Source organism: Bufo gargarizans, chromosome 2 (assembly GCF_014858855.1).
Source record: "Bufo gargarizans isolate SCDJY-AF-19 chromosome 2, ASM1485885v1, whole genome shotgun sequence".
In the NCBI taxonomy this organism is placed as follows: domain Eukaryota; kingdom Metazoa; phylum Chordata; class Amphibia; order Anura; family Bufonidae; genus Bufo; species Bufo gargarizans.
In genome coordinates this window covers 220,284,916-220,310,474 of record NC_058081.1, presented here as the reverse complement: position 1 = coordinate 220,310,474, position 25,559 = coordinate 220,284,916, and positions in this window count along the sequence as shown.

The window sequence follows — 25,559 nt, the reverse complement described above, 5'->3', positions numbered from 1 at the left end:
AACCGTGGCACCTTTATCTTTTGGGTGCATTTCAGCTAGGTAGGCCCGGTGTTCTCATTCACAAGCCTCCTCACTAATGATCTGTACGTGATCTTTTGCTATTGCCAACCTCAGATCTGCAGTGTGTATTTAGGCGGTCGAGTTTACTAACCATGCCGCCGAGTAACCGTATGTAATTTGCCATTTGGCAATCATTTATCTATTCCGGGCCTGTTGTTGTGTCATAAATGATTATTTATTCTTGTATCTATTTACGCACGTATCATTGGACTGGGACGGCCATAACCACTGGCATGGACTCCAGGACCTCAGTACACCTACCCCGTATAACCCCCTGATGATCCCACTGGTATGGGTGAAACGCGTCGGGGTTGTAGGTTATCTATTTCAATATATCTGTGCTTAATTGTTCGTGTGTCTGTTTGTAATAATAATTTTATCCTCTTGGTGTGCCCTGTACCTCCTGGTTACGCCACGAGGGCAGTATACAGTGGACACCTCTTTAACTAACTCTCTCATTCTGTGCTAGTCATCCGTTAGGGCACCACGAATTACCTGTCTCCCTCCACCGTTCACCTCACCAGGGACAGTTAGGAATTGGAGATTAGGTACGTGGACAGGGCGCCCCCACCACCAGGAGACGTCCCTGGGCAGAGGACCAGTTTAGGGTATCAGTGCTAGGGATTTCTTCCCCTGCCCCCCGCTTCTATCCACCATTTACCTTGTGTATTTGATCATACCCTGGCCTCTCCTTGGATTAACTGTATAGGATTCTTTTGTATATGTATATTCTCATATTTCTTATTAAATTTAGTTATCTAATGATTTAACAGGGTACTCTTGCTGGACTGTTTGTTTCACACACTAATACCCCGTTTTAGTATAACCTCGGTATCTGTATTGCTGGACTTTTACTTTTAGTTATAATTACCCCCTGTATTGCCCGCAGTAGTCATAAAGCCCCAGTAAATAAAATGCTCCCTACAGTGAGCTCAGCAATGCCCCCTATAGTGCCCCAGTAGTTCCCACAGTGCCCTCTGTTGGCCAGATTCTCGGTTCAGGTGTTCAGACTAAAGTCAATGTGCAGCTTGAATCTTGGTGCAGGTGTGCAATGACATCATTGCGCCACCAGAGACCTAGCTTCTACTTCTCATAGACCTATGGCCTAGTTGCCTATGAGAGAGAACTGCAGGACAGGCAGCCATTGGCTTGCCACAGTAATTCAACTGTATTGTCAGTAAATTCTGGGCCTGGGAACATCTGAGGCCCTGGTATACCAAGCACAGCATTGTACATTATAGTTGCTGTGTTTGTTATTGCAGTTCAATCCTATTCACTTAGGACTGAGCTACACAAAGTCCGTGTGACTTATAGACGTTACATCACTGGCCGGGGAAGAAGTTGCAGCATTCATTCAAGCCCCTGTGGCCCCTTCCAATAGCTGAGTACCAGCAGTCAGACCCCCTCCTATTAGATATTGATTATCTATCCTGGGATAGGTTGTCAATAATTAAGTCTGGGAAAACCCCTTTAAAGGACGCTTTTATTATATGCTTCCACCACTATTATTCTATGAATCTACCCTTCACAATTCATTGAAGCCATGTCCCTTGTCACATTAAGCTTTTCCTGGTTTGGTTAATGTACTATAATGTCTCTGACCTTATTTAACTCAGGAAATGAATCTGACTCTGAGACTTTGTAACTAATGATATAGGTAGGTGATTGGAAACTGAAATAAACTGTTGAATCTATCTGTTTACTGGCTTACATAAAAGATCAGACAGCAGAACATGGTGTATTTGGGAACCAGAGATCTTATAATACTGTATTACCAATTCCTCTATCCCTTTCATAAACCATGTTGTAGACATTTTGGGAATAAAAGCAGACATTTGTCAAATGCAGCCAATCCTTTTCTCTTATGGCAGATGATAGAGAAAGGTCTGGTCTCTTACATTTAACATTACTACTGACTGTGTTATAGATGCCCTTTGATTGTCATGTGAGAAACCATGAATACCAAACAGCACTCCCACCAGGCTAAATGCTACCCAGGATCCCTGCGTGCCCCCATAAGAATCCCTACTGGTGAATCAATCCGTGTATATGTATTATATAACAAGTGGTGTCTAGATGAATAGCCTTTCTGCATGCCATGATGTGTAGTTATAGTCCTATTATGTAGTTCTCAATATGCAGCACTTCATGCAGATGTTAAAGGTAAATTGTGCCAAATTTGGCACAAACTGGCGCAGCTAGGTTTAGAAAAATCTACTCTGCCTAGTTCACCAATAGAGTTGAGCGGAAACCTGGAAGTTCGGGTTCACCGGGTTCGGCCGAACTTCGCAAAAAAGTTTGAATTCGGGACCCGAACTTGACACGAACTTGACCCTGAACCCGAACCCCATTGAAGTCAATGGGGACCAGAACTTTTGAGCACTGAAATGGCTCTAAAAAAGTCATGGAAAGGGTTAGAGGGCTGCAAAAGGCAGCACAGGGTGGTTAAGAGCATGGCAAGTGCTCTGCAAACAAATGTGTATAGGGAAATGACTTCAAATAACATAAAATACGTAAAAATAAAAAATAATAATCTTGATCAAGAAGGAGGAGGTCCATATGTAGTAGGAGGTTGAGGAGGCGGTGGATGTAGCGGTTTAGGTGGAAGCGGCAGTGGAGGAGGAGGAGGTAGCCAATACTTTGGTTTTATTTTATTTATTTATTTTTTGTTTAAATTTGGGTAGACCCCAAAACATTGGAAAATGTAAAAAATAAAACAAAGAGAAAGTGTGCTGGAGTACACCAATGGCAGGGTTAGGCAGGTACAAGTCCTGTTGGATCCCTGCCTGGTTCATAAACGTGAGCTTGTCCACATTGGCTGTGGACAGGCGGCTGCGCTTGTCTGTGATGATGCCCCCTGCCGTGCTAAACACGCGTTCAGATAATACACTGGCTGCAGGGTAGGCCAGCACCTCCAAGGCGTAAAGGGCAAGCTCTGGCCATGTGCCCAATTTGGAGACCCAGAAGTTGAAGGGGGCAGACTCATCAGTCAGTACATGTAGGCATGTGCACACATACTGCTCCACCATGTTGCTAAAATGCTGCCTCCTGCTAAGACGCTCCATATCAGCTGGTGGTGCTGGTTGTTGTGGTGTTCTGACAAAACTTTTCCACATTTCTGCCATGCTAACCCTGTCTTCTGAGGTGCTGGCGGTGCCCCAGCTGCGTTGGCCACCTCTTCCTTCTCCTCAGGCTTTGCCTTGTGCTTCCACTGAGCCCCCGCTATCAGGTGGGAATGCCACCAGCAGCGCATCTACCAGAGTACGCTTGTAGTCGCGCATCTTCCGATCAGTAACAGAGGTTTTTACTAAATTTAGTTCCCTGTCAACAATGCAGAGCAGGGGTTTTTCACCGGCAAAAATGGGTTAATGTCAACCATCAAAGTAACAGATGAATTTTAGAAATTTAGGTCCCTGTCACCTATGCAGAGAAGGGGTTTGTATATGGCAAAAATTGTAAAATGTCACCTGAGAATGTAACAGACGATTTTAAAAATTTTTGGTCCCTGTCACCTATGCAGAGCAGGGGTTTATTCACGGCAAAAATGGTAAAATGTCATCCAAGAATGTAACAGAAACTTTTGCACCCTGCTCCCTCTTTTGCTGTGCTGGTGGCTCTGTGCGACCACCGCCTCTTCCTCCAAACTGCACACGTCACTCGCATGACCTCACTTGCATGACCTTGATTCCATGTGGGGTGTAGGACCTCATCATCCTCCACATCATCTTACACCCACTTTTTACCCCTGCCCTCCTTGTCGGTATGCAGACTGCAGAAAGCCACAGCAGTTGGCACCTGTGTTTCGTTATCATCTAAGACGTGCTGCGATGGTCTTCCCATGTCCTCATCCTGAAACATAAGTGGTTGGGCATCATGGCACTCAATCTCTTCCACTTCTGGGGCAGGGCTATGTGGATGGCCCAAGGAAACCCTGCCAGCAGAGTAATCAAAAAGCATAAGAGACTGCTGCATGACTTGGAGTTCAGACTGCTTGCCTGATTTGCAAGGGGGTGAGTTGAAAGACAGAAGGCCATGGGCTGTAGGTGCCAACTCTGAGCTTTCAGCAGGGGACTGGGTGGGAGACAATGTGAAGGAACTAGAGGCACTGTCAGCCACCCAATCTACTATCGCCTATACTTGTTCTGGCCTCACCAGATACCAAATGCAGTGTAGGCCGCAAATGTACTTTCTAGCGCAAAACATGGGAATTTGTCACCCAACAATGTAACAGACGTATTTGTGAAATATATTAACCTGTCCACAAGGTAGAGCAGAGGTATATCACAGACATAAATTGGTGATTGTCACACAACAATGTAAAAGACGAATTAGTGAAATTTATTTCCCTGTCCACTATGAAGAGAAGGGGTATATCACAGCCAAAAATTGGTGAATTTCACACAATAATGTAACAGATGAATTTGTTATTTCCCTGTCCGCTATGTAGAGCAGGGGTTTATCACAGCAAAATGTGCAAATATGTCAACCCCTGAACTCAGAGACAGATTAACTATATTATTGTCCCTGGCACATATGCAGGTGTACTTCACAATAAAATTATTTTGTCGCCCACCGAACAAACAGACAGATTAAGTGTTAAATTATTTATATTTATTTTACATGTTGCATTGCGCCCACCAAAAAAAATCGCTTGAACATACAGATAAATTATCTTTCTGTGTCAGGGGTGTAAAAATGGTGTATTGCACATGTTCCCTGGCTGTACAATTGTGTACCTGGCTTATGTTGGTGCAGGAACCCAACACCCAAGCCACTTGTGAATGACTGGCCTGATAAATGTGGAAATGTCACCCCACATGCAAACAGATGGATTTGCTGAGTTTATTGGCCTGGCTGTCACATATGCAGTGCAGGCCGCAGGGTTAGTTGAAAGACTAAACTGTGAATATGTCACCCCACAATCTAACAGATACATTTAGTGTATGTATTTGCCTGGCTGTCACATATGCAGCACAGGCCGCAAAGGTATTTTCTGGCCAAAGAAAAAAAATGTTTTTCACCAACAATGAAACAGATGGATTTAACTGATTTTCTTTCACCAACACAAATACAGCGCAGGCCGTAAAAGGTACTTTGTGGCAAAAAAATGTTGTTTTTTTCATAAACAATGTCAAAGTTGTATTTACTGATTATATTTCACTGCAAAGGTCAGCAAAATGTGGTTAAGAGCATGGCAAGTGCTCAGCAAACAAATATGGATATAGTGCAATGACTTAAAATAACATAAAATACTTAAAAATCAAAAATAATAATCTTGATCTAGGAGGTGGAGGTCCATATGGAGTAGGCGGTTGAGGAGGCGGTGGATGTGGTGGTGTAGGTGGAAGCGGTGGTGTAGGTGGAAGCGGTGGTGGAGGAGGAGGAGGTAGCCAACACTGGTTTTTATTTTTTATTCATTTATTTATTTTTATTTATTTTTGTTGTTGTTTAACTACCTCAGCTCCCCTAGCTTAAACCCCCTTAATGACCAGACCACTTTTTACAATTCTGCACTACACTACTTTTACGGTTTATTGCTCGGTCATATAACTTACCACCCAAATGAATTTTACCTCCTTTTCTTCTCACTAATAGAGCTTTCATTTGGTTGTATTTCATTGCTGCTGACATTTTTACTTTTTTTATATTAATCAAAATTGACCGAAATTTTTGCAAAAAAATGAAATTTTTCACTTTCTGTTGTAAAATTTTTAAATGAAAACTACATTTCTATATAAATTTTTCTCTAAATTTATTGTTCTACATGTCTTTGATTTACAAAAAAATGCAATAAGTGTATATTTATTGGTTTGGGTAAAAGTTATAGCATTTACAAACTATTGTGCAAAAATTTGAATTTACGCACTTTGACTTTCTGAGCACTTGTCATGTTTCATGAGGTTCTACAATGCCCAGCCAGTGGAAACACCCCACAAATGACCCCATTTCGGAAAGTAGACACCCTAAGGTATTCACTGATGGGCATAGTGAGTTCATGGAAGCTTTTATTTTTTGTCACAAGTTAGCGGAAAATGATTTTTTTTTTTTCTTACAAAGTCTCATATTCCACTAACTTGTGACAAAAAATACTACTTCTCACGCTTTAGGGCCCCTAAAATACCAGGGCAGTATGAATACCCTACATGTGACCCCATTTTAGAAAGAAGACACCCCAAGGTATTCCGTGAGGGGCATGGCGACTTCCTAGAATATATTGGCACAAGTTAGCGGAAAATGATTTTGTAAGAGAAAAAAAACATTTTCCGCTAACTTGTGCAAAAAAAAATAATATTCTAGGAACTCGCCATGCCCCTCACGGAATACCTTGGGGTGTCTTCTTTAGAAAAATGGGGTCACTTATGGGGTATTTATACTGCCCTTGCATTTTAGGAGCCCTAAAGCGTGAGAAGAAGTCTGGAATATAAATGTCTAAAAATGTTTTTTTACCACTGTGCAGGCTGGTGGTGGTGGTGTAATGGTGTGGGGGATGTTCTCTGGGCACACTTTAGGCCCCTTAGTGCCAATTGGCCATCGTTTAAATGCCACGGCTACCTGAGCATTGTTTCTGACCATGTCCATCCCTTCATGACCACCATGTACCCATCCTCTGATGGCTACTTCCAGCACCATAATGCACCATGTCACAAAGCTCAAATCATTTCAAATTGGTTTCTTGAACATGACAATGAGTTCACTGTACTAAAATGGCCCGGTATAGGCTCCGGTATCTTCATATTTTCGGCTGAACTGGGTGGAGCCTGCCGGCGTCTCCTTCTCCCAGGCTGTAGCGCTGGCCAATCACAGCGCTCAGCTCATAGCCTGAGAGAAAAAAAAACTCTCAGGCTATGAGCTGATCAGTGCGATTGGCCAGCGCTACAGACTGGAAGGAGGAGACACCGGCAGGCTACACGCAGTTGAGCCGAAAATATTAAGATCCTGGAGCCTATACCGGGAGAACGGAGCGGCGCCCAGAGATAATAGTAAGTGCAGGAAGATCCCTGGGCGCCGCTCTCCATGTCTGTATGCTTAGTTTAGATTTTTTATTGTAGTGAAAGGTCCTCTTTAAGTAGAAGCATGCAATGGTGATTTTCTAAGCCCAAATAATTTATTGAATATTGAACAGAAGCCATATTACAGTGAAACAAAATATTTCAGCTTCTTAATAACTTGCCTTGTGGCCTTGAGCATCAATTACAGCTTGACGACGTCTCATGCTGTTTTCAAGTCGACTTATTGTCTGCTGAGGCATGGCATCCCACTTTCCTTGAAGGGCAGCCCTCAGGTCATTGAGGATCTGGGGTACAGAGTTATGAGCCTCTACGACTCAGATGACCCCATAGGCTTTCAGTGGGATTCAGGTCTGGAGAAAGTGCAAGCCACTCCATTTGAGGTACCCCAGTCTCCAGCAGCTATTCACTAATGATAAGCTGGCATATTGTCTTCCATTAAGAGGAAATTAGGCCTGGCAATTGACTTTCATCAGTGAATAGCACTGAGACCTACTGGTCCCTCGTCCAGCGTAGATACTCCCTGATCCTTGCAAGATGATGATGCCTGTGCTTGATGGTGTGGTCAGGTACCCTTGCAGATAATCTAGAAAGCAAACAACATGGTTGTAAACGGTTTTGAATGGTATGACACGACACTTGGGTGCCTCTCATCTGCCTTAAATGTGCCTGGAGTTGTGTGATGCTCATTATCCGGTTCCGCAGGACATTGTTCACAGTGAAGCAATCATCAGTGTGGGATGTGGCCAAAGGACATCCACTTCTATGCCCTTCTGTGACTCTCCCAGTCTCTGTTTCTCTGTTCCAACCTGCTGATGACACTCTGTGTGTGACACTCTAAGAGTGCCTTGCAATGGTGAGGTACTGTTGATCAATTGTTCGTCTTGGTCTCATGATGTCAAAATGTAAACAGCATGATGTTTAAATGTTTAACCCCTTACGGACACATGACGTACCGGTATGGCATGTTTCCCGAGTCCTTAAGGACACATGACGTACCGGTACGTCATGTGTTGTTCCGATCCCCGCTGCCCGGCGGGCGGTGATCAGAACAAGGTGCCTGCTCAATTCATTGAGCAGGCACCTCGGCTAAATGCGTGGGGGGTCCTCTGACCCCCCCCCGTGTCGGCGATCGCCGCAAACCGCAGGTCAATTCATACCTGCGGTTTGCGTCTCTTCATGGAGCGGGCGGCGGCGGCAGCAGTGCCATCGGGTCCCCATGGGGTTGTGGGGGGGACCCGATGGCATGGAAGGCAGCGCGATGCCTTCCTGAGGCATCTGCGCTGCCTTCCGATGAAGAGCCTGTGAGATCCAGCCCCCTTGATCTCACAGGCCTCGGAAGCTGTATGAGTAATACACACAGTATTACTCATACAGCCAATGCATTCCAATACAGAAGTATTGGAATGCATTGTAAAAGAATCCCCCAAAAGTTCAAGTCCCAAAGTGCTGCCTTCCGATGAAGAGCCTGTGAGATCCAGCCCCCTTGATCTCACAGGCCTCGGAAGCTGTATGAGTAATACACACAGTATTACTCATACAGCCAATGCATTCCAATACAGAAGTATTGGAATGCATTGTAAAAGAATCCCCCAAAAGTTCAAGTCCCAAAGTGGGACAAAAAATAAAGTGAAAAAAAGTTTAAAAAATAAAGTTTTCCCCAAACAAAATTAAAAGTTTCAAGTAAAAATAAACAAAAACTTCATTTTCCCCAAATAAAGTTAAAAAAAATAGGGGGGAAAAACAGTATACATATTAGGTATCGCCACGTCCCTATCGACCGGCTCTATAAACATATCACATGACATAAGCCCTCAGATGAACACTGTAAAAAATAAAAAATAAAAAATAAAAACTGTGCTAAATAAACAATTTTTTTGTCACCTTACATCACAAAAACTGTAATAGCAAGCGATCAAAAAGTAATATGCACCCCAAAATAGTGCCAATCAAACAGTCATCTCATCCTGCAAAAAATGAGACCCTACTTAAGATAATCACCCAAAATCTGAAAAAACTATGGCTCTAAAACCTGATTTTTTTTTGTAATTTTTTTTTATTAATGTGTAAAACTTACATAAATAAAGAAAAAGTATAGATATTAGGTATCTCCACGTCCGTATCGACCGGCTCTATAAAAATATCACATGACCTAACCCCTCAGATGAACACTGTAAAAAATTTAAAATAATAACTGTTTTAAATAAACAATTTTTTGTCACCTTACATCACAAAAAGTCACACGCACCCCAAAATAGTGCCAATAAAACAGTAATCTCATCCCGCAAAAATTATACCCTACCCAAGGTAATCGCCCAAAAACTGAAAAAATTATGGCTCTCAGACTATGGAAACACAAAAACATGATTTTTTTTTGCTTCAAAAATGAAATCATTGTGTAAAACTTACATAAATAAAAAAAAAAGTATACATATTAGGTATCGCCGCGTCCGTATCGACCAGCTATATAAAAATATTACATGACCTAACCCCTCAGATGTACACCGTAAAAAATTTAAAATAAAAACTGTGCTAAATAAACAATTTTTTGTCACCTTACATCACAAAAAGTGTAATAGCAAGCAATCAAAAAGTCACACGCACCCCAAAATAGTGCCAATAAAACCGGCATCTCATCCTGCAAAAATCATACCCTACCCAAGGTAATCGCCCAAAAACTGAAAAAATTATGGCTCTCAGACTATGGAAACACTAAAACATTATATTTTTTTTTGCTTCAAAAATGAAATCATTGTGTAAAACTTACATAAATAAAAAAAAGTATACATATTAGGTATTGCCGCGTCCGTATCGACCGGCTATATAAAAATATTACATGACCTAACCCCTCAGATGTACACCGTAAAAAATTTAAAATAAAAACTGTGCTAAATAAACAATTTTTTGTCACCTTACATCACAAAAAGTGTAATAGCAAGCGATCAAGAAGTCACACGCACCCCAAAATAGTGCCAATAAAACCGGGATCTTATCCTGCAAAAATCATACCCTACCCTAGGTAATCGCCCAAAAACTGAAAAAATTATGGCTCTCAGACTATGGAAACACTAAAACATGATTTTTTTTTGCTTCAAAAATGAAATCATTGTGTAAAACTTACATAAATAAAAAAAAGTATACATATTAGGTATCACCGCATCCGTGACAACCTGTTCTATAAAAATATCACATGATCTAACCTGTCAGATGAATGTTGTAAATAAGAAAAAAAAAAAAAAATCCAAAACAGCAATTTCTTGTTATCTTGCCTCATAAAAAGTGTAATATAGAACAACCAAAAATCATATGTACCCTAAACTAGTACCAACAATACTGCCACCCTATCCTGTAGTTTCTAAAATGGGGCCACTTTTTTGGAGTTTCTAATCTAGGGGTGCATCAGGGGGGCTTCAAATGGGACATGGTGTGAAAAAAAGCCAGTCCAGCAAAACCTGCCTTCCAAAAACCGTATGGCATTCCTTTCCTTCTGCGCCCTGCCGTGTGGCTGTACAGCGGTTTACAACCACATATGGGGTGTTTCTGTAAACTACAGAATCAGGGCCATAAATATTGAATTTGGTTTGGCTGTTAACTCTTGCTTTGTAACCGGAAAAAAATTATTAAAATGGAAAATCTGCCCAAAAAGTTAATTTTTGAAATTGTATCTCTATTTTCCATTAATTCTTGTGGAACACCTAAAGGGTTAACGATGTTTGTAAAATCTGTTTTGAATACCTTGAGGGGTGTAGTTTCTTAGATGGGGTCACTTTTATGGAGTTTCTACTCTAGGGGTGCATCAGGGGGGTTCAAATGGGACATGGTGTCAAAAAAACCAGTCCAGCAAAACCTGCCTTTCAAAAACTGTATGGCATTCCTTTCCTTCTGCGCCCTGCCGTGTGCCCGTACAGCGGTTTACGACCACATATGGGGTGTTTCTGTAAACTACTGAATCAGGGCCATAAATATTGAGTTTGGTTTGGCTGTTAACCCTTGCTTTGTAACCGGAAAAAAATTATTAAAATGGAAAATCTGCCAAAAAAGTGAAATTTTTAAATTGTATCTCTATTTTCCATTAATTCTTGTGGAACACCTAAAGGGCTAACAAAGTTTGTAAAATCAGTTTTAAATACCTTGAGGGGTGTAGTATAGAATGGGGTCATTTTTGGGTGGTTTCTATTATGTAAGCCTCGCAAAGTGACTTCAGACCTGAACTGGTCCCTAAAAATTGGGTTTTTAAAAAATTTCTGATAAAATATAATTCCCAAAATGATCCAAACATGAAGTAGACATATGGGGAATGTAAAGTAATAACTATTTTTGGAGGTATTACTAGGTATTATAGAAGTAGAGAAATTGAAACTTAGAAATTTGCAATTGTTTACAAATTTTTGGTAAATTTGGTATGTTTTCATAAATAAAAATGATTTTTTTTAACTTCATTTTACCAGTGTCATGAAGTACAATATGTGATGAAAAAACAATCTCAGCATGGCCTGGATAAGTCAAAGCGTTTTAAAGTTATCAGCACTTAAAGTGACACTTTTCAGATTTTCAAAAAATTGCCTGGTCCTTAAGGTGTAATGCCAATTCTAATTAATCCAGGAAGTTTATTGGGGGCGATTCATGGATTAAACCCCTGTTGTGAATTTTGCTGTTAAGGTGTCACGGAATGTGTACAGGAAACAAAACAACACAAAATGAATATACGACTCACTGGATCCAAAACTAAGGAACAAAAGGGAGACCCCTGCATAAGACCTGGCTCTCTCCCTTACTGCTCAGCCTATGCGAAAATCCCAATGGTAGATGATCGCATATCCTTGTACCTCGACTGTATAACACCTGAACACCCTACAATAGTGAGGGGACACGACCACCGGCTCCCTACACTAGATACGGAGGGAGTCAGGGTCACCTGGGATCCAGCAAACCGAAAAACACAAATGAATGCACAACACTTATCTTGTAGAAGACTGGGAAGTAGGATCAGCATGCACACACACTCCAGGAAGTAATATAAACCGCAAACTGATGAACTATGGGGAGGAATTTAAAGGGATGCAATCAGTACAACTACATGACAGCTGAGAGAGGCTAACGAGATGAGGAACTGAAAGCAAAACAAAGGAAGCTCAAGGAGGAGGTTCTGAAAGGCATCTGTCAGAGTTTCTCAGATGTCTGGTGGTGACATAAGGTCCTTGTTAGAAAAAAGCAAGTTGTGCAAAAAGTGCTGAAACATTGAACATGTGCATTCAAATGTTTAGAGAAGGTCACATTAGTGCATCTTAGGTTCATCCTGAAATTTCACCCACAAGCTAAATATCCCTAACTTTTTGTAGTGTATATATATATATATATATATATATATACACACAGTTGTGTTCAAAATAATAGCGTGTGTAAAAAAACATAGCAGTGTTTGTATTCTTCTTTACAAACTCAAACATTGACTATATAAACTGAAAAATGTTTGAAGATTTTGCTTTCCTTTGAATCACTTAACTAATATTTAGTTGTATAACCACTGTTTCTGAGAACTGCTGTACATCTGTGTTGCATGGAGTCACCCCACAAGTTTTCTATTGGATTAAGATCCGGGGATTGGGTTGGCCATTCCATAACGTCAATTTTGTTGGTCTGGAACCAAGATGTTGCACGTTTACTGGTGTGTTTGGGGTCGTTGTCTTGTTGGAACACCCATTTCAAGGGCATTTCCTCATTAGGATAAGGCAGCATGACCTCTTCAAGTATTCTGATGTATTCAAACTGATCCATGATCCCTGGTATTCGATAAGTAGGCCCAGCACCTTAGTATGAGAAACATCCCCATATCATGATGCTTGTGCCACCATGTTTCACTGTTTTCACAGTGTACTGTTGCTTGAATTTAGTGTTTGGGGGTCATCTGACAAACTGTCTCCGGCCACTAGACCCAAAAAGAACAATCTTACTTTCATCAGTCCACAAAATGTCTCTTTAGGCCAGTCAATGTGCTCTTTGTCAAATTGTAACTAGAGTTGAGCGAACACCTGGATGTTCGGGTTCGAGAAGTTCGGCCGAACATCCCGGAAATGTTCGGGTTCGGGATCCGAACCCGATCCGAACTTCGTCCCGAACCCGAACCCCATTGAAGTCAATGGGGACCCGAACTTTTCGGCACTAAAAAGGCTGTAAAACAGCCCAGGAAAGAGCTAGAGGGCTGCAAAAGGCAGCAACATGTAGGTAAATCCCCTGCAAACAAATGTGGATAGGGAAATGAATTAAAATAAAAATTAAATAAATAAAAATTAACCAAAATCAATTGGAGAGAGGTTCCATAGCAGAGAATCTGGCTTCCCGTCACCCACCACTGGAACAGTCCATTCTCAGATATTTAGGCCCCGGCACCCAGGCAGAGGAGAGAGGTCCCGTAACAGAGAATCTGTCTTCATGTCAGCAGAGAATTAGTCTGCATGTCATAGCAGAGAATGAGGCTTCACGTCAGCCACCACTGCAACAGTCCATTGGCATATATTTAGGCCCAGCACACACACAGGCAGAGGAGAGAGGTCCCGTAACAGAGAATCTGGCTTCATGTCAGCAGAGAATCAGTCTGCATGTCATAGCAGAGAATCAGGCTTCACGTCAGCCACCACTGCAACAGTCCATTGTCATAAATTTAGGCCCAGCACCCAGGCAGAGGAGAGAGGTCCCGTAACAGAGAATCTGGCTTCATGTCAGCAGAGAATCAGTCTTCATATCATAGCAGAGAATCAGGCTTCACGTCACCCACCACTGTAAGAGTCAATTTTCATAAATTTAGGCCCAGAACCCAGGCAGAGGAGAAAGGTCCCGTAACAGACAATCTGGCTTCATGTCAGCAGAGAATCAGTCTTCATATCATAGCAGAGAATCAGGCTTCACGTCACCCACCACTGTAAGAGTCAATTTTCATAAATTTAGGCCCAGAACCCAGGCAGAGGAGAAAGGTCCCGTAACAGACAATCTGGCTTCATGTCAGCAGAGAATCAGTCTTCATATCATAGCAGAGAATCAGGCTTCACGTCACCCACCACTGTAAGAGTCAATTTTCATAAATTTAGGCCCAGAACCCAGGCAGAGGAGAAAGGTCCCGTAACAGACAATCTGGCTTCATGTCAGCAGAGAATCAGTCTTCATATCATAGCAGAGAATCAGGCTTCACGTCACCCACCACTGTAAGAGTCAATTTTCATAAATTTAGGCCCAGAACCCAGGCAGAGGAGAAAGGTCCCGTAACAGACAATCTGGCTTCATGTCAGCAGAGAATCAGTCTTCATATCATAGCAGAGAATCAGGCTTCACGTCACCCACCACTGTAAGAGTCAATTTTCATAAATTTAGGCCCAGAACCCAGGCAGAGGAGAAAGGTCCCGTAACAGACAATCTGGCTTCATGTCAGCAGAGAATCAGTCTTCATATCATAGCAGAGAATCAGGCTTCACGTCACCCACCACTGTAAGAGTCAATTTTCATAAATTTAGGCCCAGAACCCAGGCAGAGGAGAAAGGTCCCGTAACAGACAATCTGGCTTCATGTCAGCAGAGAATCAGTCTTCATATCATAGCAGAGAATCAGGCTTCACGTCACCCACCACTGTAAGAGTCAATTTTCATAAATTTAGGCCCAGAACCCAGGTAGAGGAGAAAGGTCCCGTAACAGACAATCTGGCTTCATGACAGCAGAGAATCAGTCTGCATGTCATAGCAGAGAATCAGGCTTCACGTCAGCCACCACTGCAACAGTCCATTGTCATAAATTTAGGCCCAGCACCCAGGCAGAGGAGAGAGGTCCCGTAACAGAGGATCTGGCTTCATGTCAGCAGAGAATCAGTCTGCATGTCATAGCAGAGAATGAGGCTTCACGTCAGCCACCACTGCAACAGTCCATTGGCATATATTTAGGCCCAGCACACACACAGGCAGAGGAGAGAGGTCCCGTAACAGACAATCTGGCTTCATGTCAGCAGAGAATTAGTCTGCATGTCATAGCAGAGAATGAGGCTTCACGTCACCCACCACTGCAACAGTCCATTGGCATATATTCAGGCCCAGCACCCAGGCAGAGGAGAGAGGTCCCGTAACAGAGGATCTGGCTTCATGTCAGCAGAGAATCAGTCTGCATGTCATAGCAGAGAATGAGGCTTCACGTCAGCCACCACTGCAACAGTCCATTGTCATAAATTTAGGCCCAGCACCCAGGCAGAGGAGAGAGGTCCCGTAAAAGAGGATCTGGCTTCATGTCAGCAGAGAATCAGTCTGCATGTCATAGCAGAGAATCAGGCTTCACGTCAGCCACCACTGCAACAGTCCATTGTCATAAATTTAGGCCCAGCACCCAGGCAGAGGAGAGAGGTCCCGTAAAAGAGGATCTGGCTTCATGTCAGCAGAGAATCAGTCTGCATGTCATAGCAGAGAATCAGGCTTCACGTCAGCCACCACTGCAACAGTCCATTGTCATAAATTTAGGCCCAGCACCCAGGCAGAGGAGAGAGGTCCCGTAACAGAGGATCTGGCTTCATGTCAGCAGAGAATCAGTCTGCATGTCATAGCAGAGAATCAGGCTTCACGTCAGCCACCACTGCAACAGTCCATTGTCATAAATTTAGGCCCAGCACCCAGGCAGAGGAGAGAGGTCCCGTAACAGACAATCTGGCTTCATGTCAGCAGAGAATTAGTCTGCATGTCATAGCAGAGAATCAGGCTTCATGTCAGCCACCACTGCAACAGTCCATTGGCATATATTTAGGCCTAGCACACAGGCAGAGGAGAGGTTCATTCAACTTTGGGTAGCATCGCAATATAATGGTAAAATGAAAATAAAAATAGGATTGAATGAGGAAGTGCCCTGGAGTCCAATAATATATGGTTATGGGGAGGTAGTTAATGTCTAATCTGGACAAGGGACGGACAGGTCCTGTGGGATCCATGCCTGGTTCATTTTTATGAACGTCAGCTTGTCCACATTGGCTGTAGACAGGCGGCTGCGTTTGTCTGTAATGACGCCCCCTGCCGTGCTGAATACACGTTCAGACAAAACGCTGGCTGCCGGGCAGGCCAGCACCTCCAAGGCATAAAAGGCTAGCTCTGGCCACGTGGACAATTTAGAGACCCAGAAGTTGAATGGGGCCGAACCATCAGTCAGTACGTGGAGGGGTGTGCACACGTACTGTTCCACCATGTTAGTGAAATGTTGCCTCCTGCTAACACGTTGCGTATCAGGTGGTGGTGCAGTTAGCTGTGGCGTGTTGACAAAAGTTTTCCACATCTCTGCCATGCTAACCCTGCCCTCAGAGGAGCTGGCCGTGACACAGCTGCCTTGGCGACCTCTTGCTCCTCCTCTGCCTTGGCCTTGGGCTTCCACTTGTTCCCCTGTGACATTTGGGAATGCTCTCAGTAGCGCGTCTACCAACGTGCGCTTGTACTCGCGCATCTTCCTATCACGCTCCAGTGCAGGAAGTAAGGTGGGCACATTGTCTTTGTAGCGTGGATCCAGCAGGGTGGCAACCCAGTAGTCCGCACAGGTTAAAATGTGGGCAACTCTGCTGTCGTTGCGCAGGCACTGCAGCATGTAGTCGCTCATGTGTGCCAGGCTGCCCAGGGGTAAGGACAAGCTGTCCTCTGTGGGAGGCGTATCGTCATCGTCCTGCCTTTCCCCCCAGCCACGCACCAGTGATGGACCCGAGCTGCGTTGGGTGCCACCCCGCTGTGACCATGCTTCATCCTCATCCTCCTCCACCTCCTCCTCATCCTCGTCCTCCTCGTCCTCCAGTAGTGGGCCCTGGCTGGCCACATTTGTACCTGGCCTCTGCTGTTGCAAAAAACCTCCCTCTGAGTCACTTCGAAGAGACTGGCCTGAAAGTGCTAAAAATGACCCCTCTTCCTCATCCTCCTCCTCCTCCTCCTGGGCCACCTCCTGTTCCATCATCGCCCTAAGTGTTTTCTCAAGGAGACATAGAAGTGGTATTGTAACGCTGATAACGGTGTCATCGCCACTGGCCATGTTGGTGGAGTACTCGAAACAGCGCAACAGGGCACACAGGTCTCGCATGGAGGCCCAGTCATTGGTGGTGAAGTGGTGCTGTTCTGTAGTGCGACTGACCCGTGCGTGCTGCAGCTGAAACTCCACTATGGCCTGCTGCTGCTCGCACAGTCTGTCCAGCATGTGCAAGGTGGAGTTCCACCTGGTGGGCACGTCGCATATGAGGCGGTGAGCGGGAAGGCCGAAGTTACGCTGTAGCGCAGACAGGCGAGCAGCGGCAGGATGTGAACGCCGGAAGCGCGAACAGACGGCCCGCACTTTATGCAGCAGCTCTGACATGTCGGGGTAGTTGTGAATGAACTTCTGCACCACCAAATTCAGCACATGCGCCAAGCAAGGGATGTGCGTCAAATTGGCTAGTCCCAGAGCTGCAACGAGATTTCGCCCATTATCACACACCACCAGGCCGGGCTTGAGGCTCACCGGCAGCAACCACTCGTCGGTCTGTTGTTCAATACCCCGCCACAACTCCTGTGCGGTGTGGGGCCTGTCCCCCAAACATATGAGTTTCAGAATGGCCTGCTGACGTTTACCCCGGGCTGTGCTGAAGTTGGTGGTGAAGGTGTGTGGCTGACTGGATGAGCAGGTGGAAGAAGAGGAGGAGGAAGCCGAGAAGGAGGAGGTGGCAACAGGAGGCAAAGAATGTTGCCCTGCGATCCTTGGCGGCGGCAGGACGTGCGCCAAACAGCTCTCCGCCTGGGGCCCAGCTGCCACTACATTTACCCAGTGTGCAGTTAGGGAGATATAGCGTCCCTGGCCGTGCTTACTGGTCCACGTATCTGTGGTTAGGTGGACCTTGCTACAGATGGCGTTGCGCAGTGCACACTTGATTTTATCGGATACTTGGTTGTGCAGGGAAGGCACGGCTCTCTTGGAGAAGTAGTGCCGGCTGGGAACAACATACTGTGGGACAGCAAGCGACATGAGCTGTTTGAAGCTGTCTGTGTCCACCAGCCTAAATGACAGCATTTCATAGGCCAGTAGTTTAGAAATGCTGGCATTCAGGGCCAGGGATCGAGGGTGGCTAGGTGGGAATTTACGCTTTCTATCAAATGTTTGTGAGATGGAGAGCTGAACGCTGGCGTGTGACATGGTTGAGACGCTTGGTGACGGAGGTGGTGGTGGTGGTGTTGGTGGTACATCCCCTGTTTGCTGGGCGGCAGGTGCCAACGTTCCTCCAGAGGCGGAGGAAGAGGCCGAGGCGGCAGCAGCAGAATAGGCCGAGGCGGCAGCAGCAGAAGAGGTAGCAGGGGGAGCCTGAGTGACTTCCTTGGTTTTAAGGTGTTTACTCCACTGCAGTTCATGCTTTGCATGCAGGTGCCTGGTCATGCAGGTTGTGCTCAGGTTCAGAACGTTAATGCCTCGCTTCAGGCTCTGATGGCACAGCGTGCAAACCACTCGGGTCTTGTCGTCAGCACATTGTTTGAAGAAGTGCCATGCCAGGGAACTCCTTGAAGCTGCCTTTGGGGTGCTCGGTCCCAGATGGCGGCGGTCAGTAGCAGGCGGAGTCTCTTGGCGGCGGGTGTTCTGCTTTTGCCCACTGCTCCCTCTTTTGCTACGCTGTTGGCTCGGTCTCACCACTGCCTCTTCCTCCGAACTGTGAAAGTCAGTGGCACGACCTTCATTCCATGTGGGGTCTAGGACCTCATCGTCCCCTGCATCGTCTTCCACCCAGTCTTGATCCCTGACCTCCTGTTCAGTCTGCACACTGCAGAAAGACGCAGCAGTTGGCACCTGTGTTTCGTCATCATCAGAGACATGCTGAGGTGGTATTCCCATGTCCTCATCATCAGGAAACATAAGTGGTTGTGCGTCAGTGCATTCTATGTCTTTCACCGCTGGGGAAGGGCTAGGTGGATGCCCTTGGGAAACCCTGCCAGCGGAGTCTTCAAACAGCATAAGAGACTGCTGCATAACTTGAGGCTGAGACAGTTTCCCTGGTATGCATGGGGGTGATGTGACAGACTGATGGGGTTGGTTTTCAGGCGCCATCTGTGCGCTTTCTGCAGAAGACTGGGTGGGAGATAATGTGAACGTGCTGGATCCACTGTCGGCCACCCAATTGACTAATGCCTGTACCTGCTCAGGCCTTACCATCCTTAGAACGGCATTGGGCCCCACCATATATCGCTGTAAATTCTGGCGGCTACTGGGACCTGAGGTAGTTGGTACACTAGGACGTGTGGATGTGGCAGAACGGCCACGTCCTCTCCCAGCACCAGAGGGTCCACTAACACCACCACGACCATGTCCACGTCCGCGTCCCTTACTAGATGTTTTTCTCATTGTTATGGTTCACCACAACAACAAATATATTATTTGGCCCAATGTATTGTATTCAAATTCAGCGGGATATAAATTTGAGGCCTAGTATTTAGGCGCTGGGTGACCGGTATGGATTTAGTGACAGAATTAGACTTGGAAATGCACAGAAGCGTGTGTGTGAAGTTATTCTGAATGACCCAATGTGCACCTTGAATATTATATACCCTTTTTGGGATAGATTTCAAATAGCTCTGATATAGCAGGAACCACTAAATTATGAAATTGCTAAATTGGGAATTGTACTTCAACCCAGAACAAAAAATGTGCTTTGACGGGCACTAAATAACTTTCCCAGCTACAACAGGACAGCGGTAACGAGAGATTTAGAGGGATTTAAATTTGAGGCCTAGTATTTAGGCGCTGGGTGACAGGTATGGGTTTAGTGACAGAATTAGACTTGGAAATACACAGTAGCGGGTGTGTGTGAAGTTATTCTGAATGACCCAATGTGCACCTTCAATATTATATACCCTTTTTGGGATAGATTTCAAATAGCTCTGATATAGCAGGAACCACTAAATTATGAAATTGCTAAATTGGGAATTGTACTTCAACCCAGAACAAAAAATGTGCTTTGACGGACACTAAATATCTTGCCCAGCAACAACAGTACAGCGGTAACGAGAGATTTAGCGGGATATAAATTTGAGGCCTAGTATTTAGGCGCTGGGTCACCGGTATGGATTTAGTGACAGAATTAGACTTGGAAATGCACAGAAGCGTGTGTGTGAAGTTATTCTGAATGACCCTATGTGCACCTTCAATATTATATACCCTTTTAGGGATAGATTTCAAATAGCTCTGATATAGCAGAAACCACTAAATTATGAAATTGCTAAATTGGGAATTGTACTTCAACCCAGAACAAAAAATGTGCTTTGACGGACACTAAATATCTTGCCCAGCAACAACAGTACAGCGGTGGGTAACGATAGATTTAGAGGGATTTAAATTTGAGGCCTAGTATTTAGGCGCTGGGTCACCGGTATGGATTTAGTGACAGAATTAGACTTGGAAATGCACAGAAGCGTGTGTGTGAAGTTATTCTGAATGACCCTATGTGCACCTTCAATATTATATACCCTTTTAGGGATAGATTTCAAATAGCTCTGATATAGCAGAAACCACTAAATTATGAAATTGCTAAATTGGGAATTGTACTTCAACCCAGAACAAAAAATGTGCTTTGACGGACACTAAATATCTTGCCCAGCAACAACAGTACAGCGGTGGGTAACGAGAGATTTAGAGGGATTTAAATTTGAGGCCTAGTATTTAGGCGCTGGGTCACCGGTATGGATTTAGTGACAGAATTAGACTTGGAAATGCACAGAAGCGTGTGTGTGAAGTTATTCTGAATGACCCTATGTGCACCTTCAATATTATATACCCTTTTAGGGATAGATTTCAAATAGCTCTGATATAGCAGAAACCACTAAATTATGAAATTGCTAAATTGGGAATTGTACTTCAACCCAGAACAAAAAATGTGCTTTGACGGACACTAAATATCTTGCCCAGCAACAACAGTACAGCGGTGGGTAACGAGAGATTTAGAGGGATTTAAATTTGAGGCCTAGTATTTAGGCGCTGGGTCACCGGTATGGATTTAGTGACAGAATTAGACTTGGAAATGCACAGAAGCGTGTGTGTGAAGTTATTCTGAATGACCCAATGTGCACCTTCAATATTATATACCCTTTTAGGGATAGATTTCAAATAGCTCTGATATAGCAGAAACCACTAAATTATGAAATTGCTAAATTGGGAATTGTACTTCAACCCAGAACAAAAAATGTGCTTTGACGGACACTAAATATCTTGCCCAGCAACAACAGTACAGCGGTAACGAGAGATTTAGCGGGATATAAATTTGAGGCCTAGTATTTAGGCGCTGGGTCACCGGTATGGATTTAGTGACAGAATTAGACTTGGAAATGCACAGAAGCGTGTGTGTGAAGTTATTCTGAATGACCCTATGTGCACCTTCAATATTATATACCCTTTTAGGGATAGATTTCAAATAGCTCTGATATAGCAGAAACCACTAAATTATGAAATTGCTAAATTGGGAATTGTACTTCAACCCAGAACAAAAAATGTGCTTTGACGGACACTAAATATCTTGCCCAGCAACAACAGTACAGCGGTAACGAGAGATTTAGAGGGATTTAAATTTGAGGCCTAGTATTTAGGCGCTGGGTGACAGGTATGGGTTTAGTGACAGAATTAGACTTGGAAATACACAGTAGCGGGTGTGTGTGAAGTTATTCTGAATGACCCAATGTGCACCTTCAATATTATATACCCTTTTAGGGATAGATTCCAAATAGCTCTGATATAGCAGGAACCACTAAATTATGAAATTGCTAAATTGGGAATTGTACTTCAACCCAGAACAAAAAATGTGCTTTGACGGACACTAAATATCTTGCCCAGCAACAACAGTACAGCGGTAACGAGAGATTTAGAGGGATTTAAATTTGAGGCCTAGTATTTAGGCGCTGGGTGACAGGTATGGGTTTAGTGACAGAATTAGACTTGGAAATACACAGTAGCGGGTGTGTGTGAAGTTATTCTGAATGACCCAATGTGCACCTTCAATATTATATACCCTTTTAGGGATAGATTCCAAATAGCTCTGATATAGCAGGAACCACTAAATTATGAAATTGCTAAATTGGGAATTGTACTTCAACCCAGAACAAAAAATGTGCTTTGACGGACACTAAATATCTTGCCCAGCAACAACAGTACAGCGGTAACGAGAGATTTAGAGGGATTTAAATTTGAGGCCTAGTATTTAGGCGCTGGGTGACAGGTATGGGTTTAGTGACAGAATTAGACTTGGAAATACACAGTAGCGGGTGTGTGTGAAGTTATTCTGAATGACCCAATGTGCACCTTCAATATTATATACCCTTTTTGGGATAGATTTCAAATAGCTCTGATATAGCAGGAACCACTAAATTATGAAATTGCTAAATTGGGAATTGTATTTCAACCCAGAACAAGAAATGTGCTTGAACGGACACTAAATAACTCGCCCAGCTACAGCACTAGGGACAGATTTAGCTGGATATAAATTTGAGGCCTAGTATTTAGGCGCTGGGTGACCGGTATGGATTTAGTGACAGAATTAGACTGGGATATGGCCAAAAAATAAACAGACTATTGCTGGTTAAATGCACTTGGTGTGACAGCTTCACCCTGATGTAGGCTTTAGCCAAAAAACAACCACACCATTGAGGGTTAAATGCACTTGGTGACAGGCGCAGCTTGCCCCTGATTTTGTATATGGCCAAAAAATGAACAGACTATTGCTGGTTAAATGCACTTGGTGTGACAGCTTCACCCTGATGTAGGCTTTAGCCAAAAAACAACCACACCATTGAGGGTTAAATGCACTTGGTGACAGGCGCAGCTTGCCCCTGATTTTGTATATGGCCAAAAAATGAACAGACTATTGCTGGTTAAATGCACTTGGTGTCACAGCTTCACCCTGATGTAGGCTTTAGCCAAAAAACAACCACACCATTGAGGGTTAAATGCACTTGGTGACAGGCGCAGCTTGCCCCTGATTTTGTATATGGCCAAAAAATGAACAGACTATTGCTGGTTAAATGCACTTGGTGTGACAGCTTCACCCTGATGTAGGCTTTAGCCAAAAAACAACCACACCATTGAGGGTTAAATGCACTTGGTCGCAGCTTGTGCTGGCGCACCACAAGACACAAAATGGCCGCCGATCACCCCAGAAAAATGAGACTGACAAACGGTCTGTGCAGCCTAAAAACAGTGAGCAATTGAGGATCAGCAGCTCAATGATCCACAGCTGCAGATCGATCAGTTAATCAAGTCCTTTGGAGGAGTTAATCTGCCTAATCTCGCCCTACTGTCGCAGCCGCAACCTCTCCCTACGCTAATCAGAGCAGAGTGACGGGCGGCGCTATGTGACTCCAGCTTAAATAGAGGCTGGGTCACATGGTGCTCTGGCCAATCACAGCCATGCCAATAGTAGGCATGGCTGTGATGGCCTCTTGGGGCAAGTAGTATGACGCTTGTTGATTGGCTGCTTTGCAGCCTTTCAAAAAGCGCCAAGAAAGCGTCACAAAAGCGCCAAGAAAGCGACGAACACCGAACCCGAACCCGGACTTTTACGAAAATGTCCGGGTTCGGGTCCGTGTCACGGACACCCCAAAATTCGGTACGAACCCGAACTATACAGTTCGAGTTCGCTCATCCCTAATTGTAACCTCTTCAGCACATGTTTTTTGTTCAACAGTGGGGCTTTGCGGGGGCTTTTTGCAGATAGTTTGGCTTCACATAGGCATCTTCTAATTGCAACAGTACTCACAGGTAACTTTAAACCTTCTTTGATATTCCTGGAGCTGATTGTTGGCTGAGTCCTTGCCATTTTGGCTATTCTTCAATCCATTTGAATGGTAGTTTTTCACTTTCTTGCACGTCTTTCAGATTATGGTTGCCATTTTAAAGCATTTGCGATCATTTTAGATGAGCAGCCTATCATTTTCTGCACTTCTTTATATGTTTTCCCTTCGCCAATCAACTTTTTAATCAAGGTACGCTGTACTTCTGAACAATGTCTGGAACGACCCATTTTCCTCAGAATTTCAGAGAGAAATGCACTGTAACCACCATGTACAACATTTGCTGCCTTACTTCCTTAAATAGGGGCAATAATTGCCACCTGTTATTCAAAGAATGAATGACCTCACTCATTGAACTCCACACTGCTATTATTTTGAACATGCCCCTTTCAATGCGTGATTGAATTACAGAGAATCAGCAGCATGCATGCCATGACTGTTGGGTCTGTTTGGTTTCTATTACTCTACTATACCTGCTAGTAAATTATTTGCCATGTAGAAATATAATTTTAACCAAAAACAGTGATTGATTAGGATAGTGATATCTGACAGCTATTATTTTGAACAATTTCCCTAAGATTGAAATACTAATGAGACCTCCCCTTCTGTCATACAGACGGCCTACCAACCTGAGAGATAGGCTGGTGAGGGCCGATGTCCCCATCGAAAAGAAGGCGCAAACATTTCTTGGTACAAGGAGGATGGGATGTTTCCCGTGCCTCACATGTGTGAACTGCACTTATATGATTAGGGGTAATGTGTTTACACATCCGGAAACTGGAGTACAATATGACATCCGTCATTATCTTACGTATGACAGCACATTCGTTATTTACGTGTTGAAATGTCCATGTGGTCTCCTCTATGTGGGGGAGACCACATGTGACATGAAAACACGTTTGAATAACCATTGATTCTCGATAAGACGCAAAAGATTGGACCTACCGGTCCCTAAGCACTTTGTGGAGTATGGCCATACTGAGAAAGACCTTAAATGTATGATTATAGACCAGGTTCAAAGGGGTAGACGAGGTGGCGACCGTACAGTGACCCTCAAACAACGGGAACTGCGGTGGATACATCGCCTACAGTCACTCAAACCTAAGGGTCTGAATGTGGACTTTAAGTGGAACATTATGTAGAATGCTGGGCTCTCTTGCGCCTCTCTGTGGGGTTGTGTTTACCAAATTGGTTATGTGACCACCTTTGGTGTCTAAATCTAATTAATGCACTTTACCTAATTTTATTTCATTTCCTTTTTAGGACTATTGGGATCCTAAAAGGATTCATTCCTCAAGTTATTTTCATGGTGGAGGAGAATGGTGGCAGTCACCTTGGCGGTATAGGCCCAGAACAAGAGAATGGGGTTCACACTTGAATCATGGCCTCACACTGAAAGAAAAACTGATAAGTCGCGAATGGAGGAAGTTATGGCTACAGGAGATGTATATGTAACGGCACCGTTTCCGCAGACAAGGGGCTAAAATCCGTTTAGGCGATATGCCCCTTTCCGAGAGACAGGCACAGCTACTGCAGAACACCAACCTCCCGAACTGGATACAAAATAGCACTCCAAACTGGAACCTCACAAGTAACTGTCAGTCAGACGAACAGGAAAAGCGTATCCGTCAGCTTACACTCCTGGCAATCAGTCTCCAACAGCATACAGGGAATCCCCCAATAACGAGACAAGGCTCCGTGTTGAGGGTCAAGCAGT